Genomic DNA, 18,387 nt, shown 5'->3' on the forward strand with positions numbered 1-18,387 from the left:
AAAGAAATGTACACTTTGATATTTAAAAAGAAATGGTCATTTCACACTTGGTCCAACACATTAAAGTCCATGAACATGAGCAGTTCTTATGATAAACCAATAAAGTACTTATTTCTAGTGTGCACAAATAAAAGATATTAAACTAGAATGTAAATATGCATTTGTTTATGCTATTTTCCCCTTTTATAGAACATAGGATGTTTTCAAAGTTGGTGGCATGTAAAAAGGCGTAAAGAAAGACATTTCCCAGTCGGAAAGCTATAATCCTTGGGTAAGACCTGCTCATGTGTTTCCTGCAGTAGACCAGCTCCTAAAATCCTGCTAACCCTTGGCTCACCCAAAAGATATTACTCAGATAATTACTGTGTAAATGGTCAAAGAAAGTCAACAGTGGTCTAAAATCCCAGAGGATAAATCATGTCAGCAGAAGATAAAAAGATACTTTCTTGGCTAAAACACTGCTTAAGAAATTAAAGTACTGAAACATAAAGTGCTCACTATCACAGCTGGTATACAAAGCAGATTCTTCACATTTGTCCTGTGGACAGCAAAGCCTTTCCCAACAGGCCTCCTATGTGGAGAATTATAAATCATGACAACCTCTATTTTATCTTCATTTCTTTTTATTGTCCTCTCATCTGGAGAGTAAGGGAAATAACTAAATTGCATCTAAGGCACAGTTTCAATTCCAAAGATTCTAGAATAATCATGGAGGCACTCTTTGGGTTGAAATCTGTTTACCTTGATCCATTAACTTGTAGACATATTTATTCATGATGCTTAAAATTTTTAAAAACTGGAATATTTCCAAGGAAATAATCTCCATGGGAAACTACAGACGTAGAGCTGTTCTTAAAAGACAATATTTTTAGGTGTGGGGTACCATGATAAAAATCCCTTTGGACAATTAACAGGCAGTGTAACAGAAAGAACATTCAGAAGTTGAAGGATGTCTGAACTTGGGGGGGTGCGGGAAGGGAGTAGCTGAATGGGGGCTGGTTAGGAGGACAAACACAGTGGTAATAATCTGTGTGCACGCGTGGAAATAGAACAGGGAAAGTAGATGAGACTGGTTGGGGAAGAGTGAGGGAGAAAGAAGGAAGAAGTGACTGGTCAAGATGCATCATGTTCAAGGGAAACACCCTGCCCACTAACTGACACTAATTTAACAAAAGACTGATTACATCCTGGGAATCTAGTGCACATCCAAAGTCCAGACACTTCTTATTAGAAAATTGTTAGGAATTCCAAGACAGCAGCCAGAGAGCGTGGAACTCAGTATGCGGCCTACTCAGTAAGAACCTGTCCTCCAATCCTGGCCCAGGCAGCCAGTCCTGCTTGCAAATTTTGGCCCACGCAATAGAAGCTGAATGTGGCTGCCCCTTTAAAGCAAAGCCTGCTGTCTCTGGGTCCTGTTCTTCTCTTTCTGTATTGGCCCAGGTGTCAATCACCATTCATCATCACACTTGCTCAATGGATAGAATTTTTTTCACCCCGGGTACACTGAGTTCCTTTATACAACGTGGTTGGCCTGTGTGGAACTGTGGGAACTGTGCCTTCTGGTGCAAAAGTTAACATATTAGACATTACTGGGGCACCAACCAGGCTCCCAGACGTGGTTGGCCATGAAAAGTAGCGCCATCTTAAACTCAGGTTGTACAACTCCTTTTGTTTCTAGGCCACTGCAACCCAAGATGGGCACACGTAAAGAAGTATCCGAGGCGATCCACAAAAGCCTTTCTTCTCTACCTCTCAGCATGCGAGGGGTTACAAGGAAGAGGTCACAAGTCAGACTAGAAGATGACTACAGATCATTGACTCTAGGATTTAGAAGAGTCCATTGTTTTATGAAAAATTGAAAGACTCTATTCTGAAAATACTCCAACACCTAAAACACTTGGCAAACACAAATAAACGCACACTTTTTTTTTTTTTTTTTTACTGTCTTTAGTTATACAAAGGGATTTCAACCTGTCAGTTTAGGAGTATAGTGCATCTTGATCAATGTCATGCCTTTCATAATTCTCCTCCATCTCTCCCAACCCTACCCACCCCCTCCATTTTCCTCGTTCCATTGTTACATCTGTGTATGGAATGTTATGGTTGCATTCTCCCACCCTTCCAATAATGAAGACACTTGGCAAGAATGAATAAGTGCACATTTAAAAGAAATTCACTCTTGTGCTCACTTTGGCAGCACATATACTGAAACTGGAACAAGACAGAGAATATTAGCATGGCCCCTATAAAAGAATCACACACACCCAATACACCCATCCCTCACCCCCTTCACACACACACTACCACTCTTTGCAAATTAACTCTATGCAGTATCACATATCAGTCATTCCCTTTGGCCCTAACTCATATACTTTGACAAATCTTTCTCTTGAGAAAAAGAACTCATGCTCTTCTTTGGCAATTGGGAGGCTAAATCTACAGCGCCCAGCTTTTCCTGAATGTACTACACTGCAAACTGGTATCCTGGGTTTTCTTGAGCCTCCTGATTGTCCAATAGCTTGAAGTTTGTTTCAGACCCCACTGGGAATGTGGCTGTCCACTCACAAAACGGAAGGACTATGTTTCTGTGAACAGTTCCTTTTCCCCTTTGTTTGACCCGATGTGGTTTCTGGCAGCATTTTTTCTGGAGCATTTCCACACCAGATCTTGTTTCTATACAAAACCTGAGAAGGTTCAATAGTCAGCGCTCTGGTTGGCTCATTCTGCCAAATCTCTCCCACTTGGTCAACATTCATTACCTCATTTCCTAGCTGTGGCCTTTGCATTCGTCGAGCTTAAGAATGCTCGTGGTAAATATTTGGCAGGTACTTTATGCCTCCGTAAACACAAAACATAATACATTCATCCCATACGTGACTGAGGTGAAGAAACGTACTTTTTAATGCTTTTAACTCTTCTGTCTTTCGCCTTTCCCTACTGCTGTATCAAGATCATTGCGCATGCAGTCACAAATGATATTCAAAAAACAAAAAAAAAGTACTCAGAGAAAAGCATTCACTTCTTAACTGTAACTCAGGAACCATAAAACAATCTAACAGAAGTACTTTGCAGCATAGTCTATTTTTGCATTTATTGTATTGTTTTATTGAGATTTATGCATATTATTATACGCATTTAAATCGTTACACGTCTGTTTGGGTTTGTTTCCTCCTTGGGGACACTGAGCAAAGGAAAGAGAAGGCAGGCACGCCTGTCTTGTGCATTTTCATCTTCACTCTGTCCCTGTGATGGTGCAGCCCCCGTCCTGTGACTGCTCAACGGACACTGGCACAAGTAATGGCTCGCGAGCCACTCAGGCTCAGGCTCCCTTCCTCTCGTTCTTTCTCTATCTTAAGTTTGCACATGGGATTTCTTACCCAAAGATTTGAAACTCTGAAGTATAAGAACATGGTGTCATATTCCTTTTGAAAGCGGCGCTGCATTGTCTATGGGTGGCAAGACAGGGGCCCGTGGGTTCCATCTTCTTGTCTAGAGCCCGGCGTTCAGCGGCCCTGAGGAGTATCTCCCCAGGCATTCTGCACGCTCTGCAGGCCTCTCGCGTCCAGCCCCCACCTGCACACTCAGGGTTTTGTTTGATTTCTTACATTTCTGAAGTGATGACTGCCGAATGTTCTTCTATGAATTTCAAAGATTATATGCTCCCACAAAAGCTCCTGAAGGGACAAGTATAAGCACATTTTGTTGAGTCTTCAACATCTTTTTTCACTGGAAGCATCTTCTGTTTTCATTCAGCATTGTGTGGTGAGCACATTTCCATGTGTTTGGGGTTTTTGTTTGTTTGTTTGTTTGTTTGTTTGGCCATCATGAGGCTTGCACTCTGGGCCTGGGTGCTGTCCCTCAGCTCTTCAGCTCAAGGCAAGCATTCTACCACTTGAGCCACAGCGCCACTTCCAATTTTCTGGTGATTAACTGGAGATAAGAGTTCCACAGACTACTTTCTTGCCCAGGCTGGCTTTAAACCTCCATCCTCAGATCTCAGCCTCCTGAGTAGCTAGGATTACAGGCGTGAACCACCGACGCTCCACTCACATTTCCATGTTTTCACATGTTGGATAGGAATGTGACTGAAGGGCCATGTCACAAACGGTTTCCAAGTTTTCACTGTAAGTACATGGGACAGGTAGACTTAATAACAGGATTCCAGAAACTGTTGACTCCTTTTTAAGCCCTCAGTCTCCCTTAGCAGTAGAATTAAAAGTGCCTTCTACAAGGAAGTACCTGAAACATCCGACACTTGGCTAAGAAACATTTACTTTAAGACAAGCGGATCTTCCTATGGAGTTGATCCTTGGTATCATTCAGCTTCTTCAGGAGGGGATCAGAGCCTCACCAACAAAGCCCTGAGCAACAGTGCTCTTTGTACCACACCAGGCAAGTTCTAGTCACATCATTAATGTACAGGCTACCACCAAGGCACTGCTTTGGGGAATAGGTTATGGCATATGGGACCCTTATAAAACATATAAGAATGGAAAACCAGGGTTGAGAATGTGGCTTAGTGGTAGAGTGCTTGCCTAGCATACATGGAGCCCTGGGTTCGATTCCTCAGCACCACATAAACAGAAAAAGTATTGTTGCAGCTCAAGTGGTACAGAGCTAGCCTTGAGTAAATGAAGCTCAAGGATAGTGCCCAGACCCTGAGTTCTAGCCCTGGGATTGGCAGAAAAAAAAGATGGAAAACCAGGGCACTTAAGGCAAACATTTTTAAGGCTTTTGAGCTTCTGAATCTTATATTCTCTTTGCCTCTTCTCAGTGTTGACATCAGGGATGGGAAATCAGCAGCTGTCCTAGGGGAACTCAGTCACAAAACAAGGTCACAGTGAACTGAATAAAAGGAAGTTGGACAAAGCCCATGGGGAGACGATGTACATTCCTGACAGCTCATCCATTAATGCCCAGAAAGATGTTTTGTACACAGTCCACCTTCTGAGAATAACTATGGGCAATTGTGACTTCCTTTTTTTTTTTAATTGTGACTTCTGTTTACGGGTGAACTCATGTTTACCATTGGGATTAAAATGTCTTGAAGGTGAAAAGGTATTTTCTCAGTATCTCCAATTAACAGTCATCAGCCTTTCAGGTTTCAAAGGAAAAAACTAGAACACTCTAGGTAGCCATAAACCTGATTTCCTCTAAGTGAAGCAACAGCAATCCATGTTCTGTAATTGTTCCGGCTTTGTCAGTACTAGTTACATGTCACTGTCTGGGTGGCCACATGCTAGATACCAGAGGGACAAGCAATTGAAAGAGAGGCCAGGCCTCTGCTTTCTCAGGGCTTACACACCAAGATAGGATAAGGGTATGGTAGGCATCAAGGAGATGAAACAGAAGGGCAGACGAAGCTGTTTGCCTATACAGGGCAAGCTCCAAGCCTACATTGCAGAAACTTTGGTATGGAATCTCACTTAATTCTTATTATTCAGCATGAAGCAATGAACGTTTGTTTTGTGACTAATAGGTAACACTGTCCAGGGTGGTTCTTTTGTGTATTGTCGAAGCTTCAGAGCTGTGCCAAAAGCATTTTCATTCTAATGAAGCAAGAGATTTCGCCACAATCCCCATAATCCAAAGCTTCCCATTTATAAAAAAGTGCTTAGAAACTGCTCTTGCAGGCCCATAAATTAACTGGGATCAGGATAAAAAACCTAAGCATCCCAAATCTCTCCACTGGGTGTGTGCTTTGTCCTAAGCCATTCTGTCCCGTGCATACTTTGCAGCCGTCTTGGAAGGCAGGGAGGAGCAGACCAGAGCCTGAACACCTGACTGACATCAGTGAGTCTTCATGGGACAAGGTCCCAGCTGATCAATCCTGAGACGACAAGGTGTCACCAGCTCTGATGACACCTCTGGCCACCATGTCTCTCACCACTGACCCCAATTCTTCCTACTTCACCTCACGTCTGCTTCCCGAAGATGGCTGAAGATGGGCAGAATTTCTGTCTTCCTGCACCAAGCCCGTGCCATGCCGGCCATTCTCCGACCTTTCTCTTGCCTCTTAATTTGGTGACTAGAAGATGAGTGGCCAGACCTGACCTACCTACATCTCCTGGGATCTGGGCTCAGGTCGGAGGAGAGATCTAGTGGTCAAAGAAGAAAAAAGAAAAGTCTGTTCATGTTCAAGGGACATTTATTGGTCTGTGAGTGCTGAGTAGGAATGCAGCCTTAGAAACTGGGCAAAAGGAGCGTGCTGGGAGAAGATTCCCGAGGAGGAAATGTCAGAGCGAACTGGGGAAGCGGTGTAGATTCTGGGTGCCAAGCCATCTGGGAGCCAGCCACTTCCTTCTTAGCATTTCAGTTTCAATCAAAGTACCATCGACATAAAAATCAGCCTGAGCTTCTTGTGGAATACCATTTGCTAAAGTGTACACCTCTAACCTACCAGAAGATCAAATAGAAAGAGTAAAAACATTTCTTTTTTTGCCCAGTCTGTTTTAGTTTAAATAGAACTTTAGGACATTATAACGTTTATTTATACTCTCAAGTTACAAATGCTTTCTGAGACATCTGGTAGATTTCAGCTGAAGAGGAAGAAAAGAAAATGGAACTATGTAATTTCAACTTTTTCTGTCAAGGCTTTGTGATCATTTAGGTTCGGCTTTCCTCTGTTTTGTTTGTTTATTTGTTTTTAATGAAGTAAATATATCCATTGACCTTACATGGCTGATGTACTTAATATAGTTTCCCTTTGTTATTATTGTGCCATGTCCTTTATTATTATTGTACCCATTAGATTATGTATGTATGTATGTATTTACAGGATCAAGAGCTCACACGTGTTTGCTCTTCTTTGGAGAGCTAAGTGATTAGCTGTTGACCTTCAGGGACAATTCTGTTGACTCTCCCCAGGAGATTACTGATTTGTACTAGTACTTCTTCCTTGAAAAAGATTCTTTTTTTTTTTCTTTTTGCTTATATGGTGCTGAGGAATCGAACCCAGGGCCTCAGGCATGCAAGGCAAGCGCTCTACCACTGAGCCATCTTCCCAGCCCCGAAAAAGATTCTCTTGATGAAGATATTAGATTGTTTTTTCTTTCATTTGAGATGGCTTTCCTACCAAAAGACTATGATTAAATAAATAAATGTATACATTTTATAAAAGTTGAAATACTATAATAATTGATGACCAGGTTTTCTTTTTTAATGTAGGGGAGGAAAATATTCTCTATTGTCCTCTACCTACTTTCAGCTTGCTTACTGGCTGGGGCACTGTAAATTAAACTGGCAATACAGTAACTAACAAGAGAAAAACAGAAGTTGATTAGCATGGACATCCCCTGTATCTGTGGTAGTCCTCAAGTGACCAGGACTTCAAAAGAATGGTCATAATTTGAATGAGTGAGACTCTCATGGTTGGAGGGAGATGGTGGGGAGGGGGGGACGTAAACTTAGGTTTGCTTCTCCCTCAGCATTTTTCCTTCATAGATGGCTCTCTACTACTTGAGTCTTGCTTCCAGGTTTTTCCTAGTTACTTGGAGATAAGAATAGCATGTATTGGGCCGGGAAGGTGGTTCAATGGTAGAGCGCTTGCCTTGCATGCATGAGGCCCTGGGCTCGATTCCTCAGCACCACATACACAGAAAAGGCCCAAAGTGGTGCTATGGCGCAAGTGGTAGAGCGCTAGCCTTGAGCTGAAGAGCTCAGAGAAAGTGCCCAGGCCAGAGTTCAAGCACCATGACTGACTTAAAAAGATAAAAAATAAAAGAATAGCATGTGTTTGTCTGCACCACAATTCTCAGATATCCACAGAGGAAAACTAGATGTGGTGGTACAGGCCTGCAACACTATGAGAGATGGAAAGCCTGTGGTAGGCAGGTGCTTGCCAGGGTGGGCAGCACAACTCAAATCTAAAAACGATACATATATGCATATACACGTGTATATACAGACATTTGCATGCATGGACACATATGTATACACACGCAGGTATGCACACATACATGCTGACCTGCATCCTGGGCAGAAAGGTGCCAGGCCTCATCAGATTACTGAGAATGGCCTGCGGTTTAAAACTCATGAATGCGTTGTTTCTGCAGCCTGTACTAGTTTGGACAGCAGTTGACCACTGGTAACTGTGTGTAACTGAACCAGCAGAAAGGGGAACCACAGATAAAGGTAAGGTCTGGAAGAAATTTCCACTCCAGAACTCTACTAAATACTATAGATAGTGCACAAAGCCTTAAGGGCAACTTTTAAAGTAGCCTGTCAAGCAAGAAAGAACAAAAGGCATGTCTCAGATTCACACAAAATAACCAATGGAGCAATATACGCATTGGCATATAGGATGCCAATAGTTTCTGAAAATGTTTTCAACAAGCTACAAAAGAACTCAGTACAGTGGTTGTCGCTGAGGGGGAAAAAGTGAACATGCAATAGGTTGGTAAACGTTGCTATAATTTGATCAAGTTTATTTCTTTGTCGCTCATATTTTTCTTTCAGAATTGTCTTTATTTTCACGTCATCTGACTCCAATTTTTTATTTTGATAAGATTTAAACCAACAGAATAATGGAAAGAATGGTCCCAGGAACATACTCATCCCTTTTCCTTGCATTCATCGAGTGTCATCCATTTACTCTATTTGCCTGATCTCCCTCAGTTGTGTGCCAGACCGTCTGGCCAGTTAGGATGAAATACTTCAACAAGCACTACTAAGAATAACCACCTTCTTCTATCTACACATCACGCAGTCATCACAGCCAAGCAATTTATATTGATACAAGAATAATATCCAGAATGTATTCCACAGTTCAGTGTTCCTTGGCTCCAGAAACAGCTCTTAGGGCTTTGTCTTGTTTTAAATGTATTATGTCAAGGTTCATGCACTGTGCTTCCTCGTCTTGTTTTTATTCCTTTAGTTTTCTTTCAATGGGAGCACTCAGCCTTTTCTCTTTTGTTTTTTGTCTTGCATCAGACCTTGAACTCAGGGCACTCTTCTTCCGCATGTTTGCTTATGGCTAGTACTCTTACCAGTTAAGCCATGGTCTCCAGCCTGGCTTTTCGCAGATGAATTGGAGCTGGAGGCTTGCAGACTTTCTTCTTGGTTTGTATACAAACCTCAATCCTCCAAGTGTCAGCCTCCTGAGTGGCTAAGATTACAGGGGTGAGCTGCCAGTTCCCCACTTCTTTTCTTTTCTAACCTTGGCATTTTTGAAAAGTTCAAGGTAGTTCCCTTGTAGAACAGTAAAAACTCTTGTTTCCATGTGTTTTATTCTACAGTAACTCATCTTCGATACAAGTAATATACTGTATATTACATGAATTGGGGCCTGGTAGACATTGCAGGTCTAGGTTTGAAAATTCTTGTGGTTGATGACAACACGCAGCTCCCGGTAGATAAACACTTCCTTCTAGTTAACCCAAGTGTTTCAGGTGGTGATTTCATTACGGAACAATCTTTCCTGACTTCCCAGCCTTAGGCACAGAGCTCCACCACACTTCTCTGCCCCCAGAGTCCCGATTTCCATCTCTCTTTGCACCAGTCCAGGATCCTGGTTTCCTTTGAGTCTCTTGGCATCAACTCCAACTGAGCTTTCTCATTTTGAGTTAGTTTGTGTTGGAGATCTGAAGGATTTCCTTTATTGGCTTCAATCTGGGCTACATCGTTAAGGTTTTTTATGGGGCTAGGGGTCATTGATGCCTTACTCAATATTCTAGGGTGTACCCATCAGTTTGCAGTATTCTTGTGTGGAATTCTGGAAGCCACGATGCACTGTGGTTAGCATATTCTTTGCCTTGGAGTAGGCTAAAGAAATGACTTTTAAGATGGATATGACACATCTTACGTATTTGCTAATGGGTATTTTGACTAATTTAAGATTCTATTTAATTAGGGTATTTAACAAAGATAAATCTTCAGAAAAATACACGTGCCACTGACTTAGAAAGAAAGTTGTAGATATGGTGTAGTAGTCTGTAATCACTGAAATAATTTTACCATTAGGAATTTTATGTTTTTATTTCTAAGATTTTTGTTGTTGCTAGTGGGGCTTGAACTAAAGACCTGAGCACTGCCCCTGAACTCTTTTGCTCAAGGCTAGCATTCTATCACTCTGAACCACAGCACCACTTCCGGTTTTCTGTGGTTAATTGGAGATAAGATTCTCACTGACTTTCCTGATCAGGCTGGCTTTGAACCACGAGCCTCAGATCTCAGGTTACTGAGCAGCTAAGATTATAGGTGTGAGTCACCAGTACTCAGCTTTCATTTTCCAAGAGTCTTAAAGAGAAGTATGTCATAATCAATAACTAATACCTCACTAAATTGGTGTCATCTCATTATTTTCTAATAACAACTAGTGAGGGGAAAATAAAATATAGATGTTGAATTTTGACAGAAAGTAAGTTATGTAAGAAAGTTGAGACTACAAAAATATCTAACATGCAACACAGTTTGCTAATACAGTGACTGAAGACATAATATTTTGAACAGCTTGAAACAATTTATTCTGGTGATAATTACAGATTTTAAATTTATTTACTTTTCCTGTAATTAGTATTAACTCTCACAAGCTTTAAAAACATATCACTTATTTTTTTTGACAGTCTAATGAAGACAAAAGTTTAAACTAGAGGAAATAAGGACATTTTCAGAGGGAAAAAGTTATTGTGATTTTAGGGCTTATCCTACAAACTGTCAATGGGACTTTTGAAAGCCCCAGGGCTTATTTACAAGGAAAACCTGAGCTATAGCTTGAACAAATTTAACAATAACATCCCTCAAAAGGAACTGTAAACAGCCCTAGAGGCTTGGACTCTTTGCCAAGCTTGCTAGGTAAGTTTGCACAAAACTCCCATTAACAGATCCTCAACTGTCATTTCCATAGGTTGCCAAAACAGGACCTTAAGCTCATTTTGGACAGTCTGTATTCAGATAAACCAAAACTTTTACTTTTCCATCAAGAGGCACAGTTTGTTTTGAGCTCGTTTTATTTGTGAATTGTCAGAGCAAAGAGTTTTCTAAATCTTCTGTCTCCTAAACCTCTGCTAAATGAAAACAAGCAGAATATTAGGGAAAAGGGTCCCTCTTAAGTTTATATATGGATATCTCAACCCTCAGTAAATCAGAATGTCACTAGCCTGTACTTAAAGTCTTTAGAGAAGCTCTTAAGATTGGAACTTCAGAGTGGAACCTAAGTGGTTTGACTGGAGTTTTAGGAACAGCCCACAGCAAGAGACCTTCAGTCCAGCTCAGGAGAATCCAAACATGCTGTCATCTTGACCTCGGACATCAAGCCCCTATTAATGTGAGGAAATCGATACATGTCAATTGTTTAAAATCCCTTAGTCTCTGTGGCATTTTGTTATAGCCGCTCAGGCGGGCCAGCGCCTCAGATAATCATGCCATTCGTCTCTACAGGATAAATGGAGGACACGTTTTTATTTTTTTCCCTGGGCTTGGAGGCACTGGTCAGGAAAAGAGTGTACTCACTCAGGTCTTGTTTAAAAATTAACATGGACAAAAAAGTACTGAGTCCTTGATTTTCTCAAAAATACCAGAACCTTCTGTGTATCATGAGGCTGTGAGCCTGGTCGCATCTCCTCGACCCCCACGGCTTTGGCTCTGCAGTACGGGTTCTGAGCTAACGTCGCAGACTGCTTGAAGGGATAGTTGTAAGTCTGAGGAATAAATTTGGGATGAACCGAGGGTTCACATTTTATCTTTCGTTCCAATTCCCAATGAAAAGAATTTTTTTTCTCATGAATCTAGTCCAGCCACCAGCCTGCTATGCATACTTGTCAGAGATCCTGGCCTTAGGTCCTGTGTGGTCTCTAGTAACCAGCTGCGTGCCACAGCTGGGGAAGGGCACCGTTCTTGCTATTCTTGTCAGTGCCCCCTCCCACAAATCAACCAACAAACAACAGCATGGACTGCAAATGAGTAAGATGCTAAGTCACTTGTATAAAATTGGAAAATAAAAACAGCTTACTATGGAGCTTCTCACTAGGCATCTAATTGTAACAGCAACTATTTTATGATGTTGAAAACACTTGACATGTCATGCAAATCTGTTCCTGTGATTCTATGATTGATTGCTACCCAGGTTTTCCTGCGGCAACTTCTTTTGTTCCCCTCTATCTCTTCCCTTTGGTTTCCAGCAATGGGGTTAAAAATAAACTCATTGTAAATTACAGTGCTGTCTCCCAAGTTTGAAAGACAAAGGTAGGAGGTTGTTTTCTCTTTCCTTATATTCCAGAGGGTATTTATAAAGTTAATTGTCACAAAACAATTTTGGAAAAGATTTAAGAGCAGCCAGATTTCCCATTTGTTGGCTTGAATTTAAAACTTCTTCTAATCCTTTCTCACATTTCAGCTTTAGAGCTGTTTTTTGGTTGGTTTGTTTGTTTTTTTCCAGTCCTGGGGTTTGAACTCAGGACCTAGGTGCTATCTCTGAGTCTCTTTGTGCTCAAGGCAGTGCCCTACCACTTGAGCCACAGCACCACTTCTGGATTTACTAAGTGGTTTATTGGAGTTAAGAGTCTCATGGACTTTCTTGCCCAGGCTGGCTTTGAACCCCAATCCTCAGATCTCAGCCTCCTGAGCAGCTAGGATTACAGGTGTGAGCCACCAGCATCCAGTTTTAGATCTATATTTTTCAGCTTCACTTCTGATCAAGGTCACTGTCAATACCCACCAAGCAAACCAAAGTCAATGTCTTCAAAAATCAAACTAATCCTGCTTCCAACCTGCCACTCACCCACTTCCCTGCTCATGAGCAGAACCACCTTCCATTCTCTGCAGAGCTCCTGCGGCATCCCGAGTTCTTCTGTCCTCCCTCTGTATCGCTCCTAACCTTCCGCCATCCTGTATCACCTCCTTTCTCCATCCCATATCCTCTGCCCAAGGGAAGCCACAGTCACCTCTCACCCAAGATTCTGCAGAAGGAATCCTTAGAAGTGGGTCTACCTCTCCATGAGGCCTGTCTGATGTTTCTGTTCCTATTGTTTTTGTTTTGTTTGTTTTGCTGGTACGAGGGCTGAAACTCAGGGCCTCGCTGCTGTCCCTTAGCTTTTTCTTTTTTTTTTTTGTCAGCCATGGGGCTTGAACTCTGGGCCTGGGCGCTGTCCCTCAGCATTTCAGCTCAAGGCGAGCGCTCTACCACTTGAGCTACAGCGCCACTTCCGGTTTTCTGGTGGTTTATTGGAGATAGGAGTCTCACGGTCTCTCCTGCCCGGGCTGGCTTTGAACAGCGATCCTCAGATCTCAGCCTCCTGAGTAGCTAGGATTACAGGCGTGAGCCACCAGCGCCCGACTTAGCTGTTTCTTTTAAAGTTGGCACACTGCCACTTCTGGCCTTTGGGTGGTCAATTGGAGACCAGAGTCTCATGAACTTTCCTGCCTAGGCTGGCTTCAATTTGTGATCCTCAGATCTCGGCCATTTGGGTAGCTACGATGACAGGTGTGAGCCATGGACTCCTGGCACCACCGACATTTTTAGAACATAAATCTGACGCTATTGATCACCATTCTGTGACTACGGGATGCTCTTAAACAGTCAAGAGACTTCCTCTTTAGCTGATCTGGAAAACTGTTCTATGTTCTTTCTTGAGGAACTGAGTGTAGTTTGCTTTTGCGTGTTATTCTAGCTCACCCGTACGAGGCACACTTTGTGTCTTAAGGTACCTGTGGCCCTGAAGCTTCCCCATCAACTCTGCCTCAATATGGAGCTCTTCCCAGAAATTGTCACAAAGATGCGTATTTGCCGGGTCATAGCACTCCTTGGATTGCACTGGAAATGAACGGTAACTTGACTGGGGTACCACCAGTCTGAAAGTTTCATAAGGTGGAGGACATCTTTCTGATACTCAGTGTTGACAGTCTGAAAACCCAGCAGATGCTTCTCAGGTGTTCATTAACTAAATGGAGTGACAGTTAAAAAGCAAAGCCCATCCTGCTCCTGATGGATACCTACATCTGTCTTTTTGTTTGAATGTTGTATTCATATCATAGGTACTTCGAATGTGCTTGAAAAATCAAGAGATCCATTAGATGGACATTCTATTTCATTCTTTACAAAACTCCCAAGGGAAGTTCATTGGCAGAAAGGAAAAATGGTCCTGATTCCAGATGGATCTCAATGTTACTAGCCATTCCTATTACTTTATGATAGCCTAAATAAGTAGTATGACTCACTATGCTTCTCAAGTTTAAACGCATTTTCCCATTGGTTTCTCATTACTCAAGAGAAGGCTAGCCTTTTAAAGTATGGAGAGCCAAAGATGCTGTGAATTTCTTGAAAGACAGGTGGTAGAGGTTAAAAAATGAAATGAGTCAAACCCACAAATTCTTATCAAAGAAATGGATGGGAAGTGGCTAGCCCTGGTCAAGGATTTTACCCAGAGAAAATCCAGACATAGCTATACCCCATGCTTTTCTGTCCAGAAACTTCTGAGATGCTCAAGAGGAGTAGGAAGTTAGCATCTGACAGAAAGCTGACATGGGAGAAGAGTTCCTTTATTGTTTTGACATTTATGTGTTGGTTCAGTATTTCAGGACAGCTCCTACCTGGTACCCAGCTGTGTCTGGGCAGAGAGAAGACCATTAATGACAATCACCAGCACAAGGAGTTCTTCTGCAAACCACACCTTATTCTTTTTATACTGGTTAAATATTTAAGAACACCAAGGTTCTGAATTGAAAGACACTGTACACTGTAAAGCGTGCCAATCTAAATCAAAAGATCTTTAAAATGTCAGATTACTCCTTGGCTAATCATTCACCTTAGGAATGTTAAGAAATAAGCAGATCTTCTAAACTCAAGTCAACTCTTTTTGGTTTCAAAGTCTGATTTCCAAAGGACTTCATGCATATAATATGTCAACCCAGAAAGGAGAGCTGCTTCGAGATAACGCATGAAATCTACACTTGGAGGTGGCTTTTACAATCAAGCACCTTCACAGACCAAATGCGTGTGTGGTGCTTGTACAAAAACCTGTACTCCTTTTTTTTTTTTTTCCTCTAGAAGAAATGAAGCACAAGTTGGATTCTCTGAAAGGGGTTATTTAGGAGTTGTTACTGCTTTGAGGAATTTCTTATGTTAGAGATTTGCCCAGCCCTATTTGTGTCTCTCACCATTGGCCCTAGAAAAACCTAAGTAGGGTGATATAGTTAACCCACAACAGTAGGGCTAGTGTACTCAACATTTCCATATTGATTTTTCCATATTTAAAAATCAGTATAAGGGTCTTTATAGTTTGTACAAATTATATTTAATTTCAAATTATATGTTAAAAAAGCATACGAATTAAAATTAAAGTATGCTTTTGGGGTTTGGGTTTGGTTAGCGACTTTCCTTTTCTCTCTCTCTCTTTCTTTCTCTCTCTCTCATTCTTTCTTTCTTTTTTCTTTCTTTCTTTCTTTCTTTCTTTCTTTCTTTCTCTCTCTCTCTCTTTCTCTCTCTCTTTCTTTCTTTCTTTCTTTCTTTCTTTCTTTCTTTCTTTCTTTCTTTCTTTCTTTCTTTCTTTCTTTCTTTCTTTCTTTCTTTCTTTTAGTTTTTTAGTGTTCTTGAGCTCTTGTCTGGTTTATATACCCCAAGCTGGCCTGAAACTCACTCAGTAACCCAGGCTGGCCTTGAACTCACAATCTTTCTATTTTGGCTTCTCAAGTTCTGGGATTACAGGTATGTGCCACCATGCCTGGCTTCATTTTTTAAAATCATGCTACTAAAGTTATCATAAAGGCACTATCAGGAAATGAAAGAACTGTGAGATATATTCTTTATTCTGTTCCTCCATAAAAGAGTTATTTTTTAGATCATTACAAAATTGACTGCAAGATTACTACAAACTCAACCTCAGCCAGGAAAAGAATAACTCCAGGTAGGCTAAAGTAATGGTAGAAGGTTGTAACATCTGTTTAGCATGAGGGTCATAGATGATTCCTATTAAACCTTAATATGTACATATCTCAATTACTATTCATTTGAAAGAAATAAGTAAAGATACTATAACAAGCTAGGGGCTGGTGGCTCACACCGATAATCCTAGCTACTTGGGGAGTCTGAGAAAAGTTTACAAGACCTCAGCTGCACTGGTATACACCTATCACCCTAAGCTATATGTGAGGCTGAGATTGAGAGAGTTCTGATTCTCCCATGGGCAGAAAAGTTGCACCGGACTGCATCTCAACAAAAAGGATGAGTGCAGTGGCACATGCTTCTCATCCTAGCCCTAGAACAGGATATCTGTCTAGGCATGTGCTTAAGAAGAAAGTGAGGCTCTAGCCTCACTCAGGGCTAAAGGTGTTTCTCTGTGGTAGAGCACCTGCCTAGCTAGTGAGAGACCCTCTGTTCAAACACCAATACTACCAAATACACACCACCACCACCAACACGGCAGTACTAATACTCTCAACCAGATGACCATGTGCATTTTTTTTTTTACAGTGTCTTACTATGTAGCCCAAGCTGGTCTGGAATTTATCATCCTTCTGCCTCAGCTTTCTGACTAATAAAGTTAGGAATACGTGTAATCATGCCCAATTTGTCCAAATAGTCTTTAACAATCCTCAATAAATAACCAAATAATAGTGAACAGATCAGGTTGAAAATGAGGAAGACAAATTAACATTCATTTGTGACTACAAAGAAAGAAACTGAACATCAAAAATCAACTCACAAGATAAGTTCTGGAAACAAAGCCTACTGAGTATTTATATTCGTAGAAAGCATGGCTTTCCAACATTGACACCCAAATGTTGTGTGAGACCTCTTATCTACAGAATGTCTTTGCTCTGAAATCTGTCAATCTTCTTCCTTTTCACAGTGTATTAAGTTTAGTTTATGAGCCTTAAAATGAGTAATCTAACATAGCTCACCCACTGTTTAACTAGCTAAAAAACCCAGCAGTCCTCCTTAAAGTAAATGTACACAGGAATGGAAATGTACATCTTTGCTCTCAGTGGAAGACTGTGTGCTTTGGATCAGTTGGAGGCACTCCTGGAGACATATGGCGTTTGGCTTATTCCTTAGGAAACCCAGCTGTGGCTCTTATGCTGAGAACAAAGGGAAATCACTTTTAGGAGCAGGAGATGTTTCTGATTGAATTTAGCTGCTCATCCTTCAAGTACTGAGATGTAGCTGAAGGGTTCCAGTCTTGGAGTCAAATGGTCCCTAAGACTCCTGCTGGCTTTGGGAGTCCCTTTGGATGTCTGATGAGGAAATTACTGTAGATATTTCTGCTCAAAATTTTTTTCCTCTTCCTCCTCCTCCTCCTCCTCCTCCTTGAGGCTCCTCCTCTTCTTCATCTCCTCTTCTTCCTCCTCCTCCATCATCATCATCTTGGGGCTTGAACTCTGGGCCAAAGTGCTGTCTCTGAAGTTCTTTTATGCTCAAGGATAGTGCTCTACCACCTGAGCCACAGCACCACTGTCTCATGGACTATCCTGTCTGGGCGTGGCTTGGAGCTGTGATCCTCAGATCTCAGTTTTCTGAGTAGCTAAGATTATAGGTGTGAGCCACTGGTGTCTGGCACACTGGTTGGACTTTTGATGGTCCAACCTACGTGACTTCTCCCTTTCTGGCCTGTGTCTCTGAATTGTTTCTCTAGTGTTGTTGTGGGTGCCTTGTTGCATATTAATTACAAACTGGGATGGGTTTTAATAGGTAAAGGTGAATGTTAGTAGCAATACCTCTCCAAGTGGTCATCTATTCTTAGTCAATCCTAGGCAAACACTTGAAGAAAATATCTTTTTTTTTCATTTTCTGAGGATATTAGAAGCTGGCCCCAGGACCAGACAGTCCTGCTGTGCTGTGCCCATCCAGGTATCCAGATTCTCTTGGAGAAGTTTAAAAATTGTTAATGAAGACTTCTGTTTCTCTGGAAACATGGGTTTTGTTTGTTTTGTTTTTGTTTTTTTGAAGGGGTAGAAAGGACTTAGGCAGCAATATCACCACCCAAATCCAAACACAGATAGACAGAATAGGAGCGGGGTGGCTTTCTGATCATCAGATCTGTCTTTTGGGTAGCTAGGACTGCAGGTGTGAGCCACCAGCACCTGGCTGCGAGGGGTTTTTAACTAGACTCTGTCTTCGTCTTCATCGGTGAGGCCAGACCTACCCCCCCACCCCATCTGCACAGCTGCATTTTTGTCCTTGGTGCTATGAAATTCCGTGTGAAAGGTAAAAGCTCCATTAAGCAAAAGATTTGCCGAGTTGTGAAAACATTCAAACAAAACCTGTTGAATTTATACGAGCCCTTCCGGAGGAGAGATTTAAGAATGGGAAGTTTTAAATAATTTTTTTCCACATTATTTCAGCCATCCTGCTTCCTTGCTGAATGTTGCTTGTTGCTTTTATAAATAATATTTCCTCCAGCTGGCACATTTCAACAGGAACCATTCAAATGGATTTCATGGGACATTGAGTAATTC

General features: G+C 41.6%; 1 protein-coding gene and 1 non-coding gene across 4 annotated transcripts in view; one reads left to right on the forward strand and one right to left on the reverse strand.

The window, feature by feature from the left end:
* The window catches only part of Ccdc192 (coiled-coil domain containing 192), a 160,099-nt gene that overhangs the window by 79,399 nt on the left and 62,313 nt on the right, over positions 1-18,387 (reverse strand). The gene's annotated exons all lie outside the window — the stretch shown is intronic.
* On the forward strand, positions 2,182-2,288 carry LOC138835871 (U6 spliceosomal RNA). The gene has a single exon (XR_011374760.1). It is a non-coding gene; the product is annotated as a U6 spliceosomal RNA (small nuclear RNA).

Source organism: Dipodomys merriami, unplaced genomic scaffold, assembly GCF_024711535.1.
Source record: "Dipodomys merriami isolate MVZ:Mamm:240054 unplaced genomic scaffold, mDipMer1.0.p SCAF_24, whole genome shotgun sequence".
NCBI classification, from domain to species: Eukaryota; Metazoa; Chordata; class Mammalia; order Rodentia; family Heteromyidae; genus Dipodomys; species Dipodomys merriami.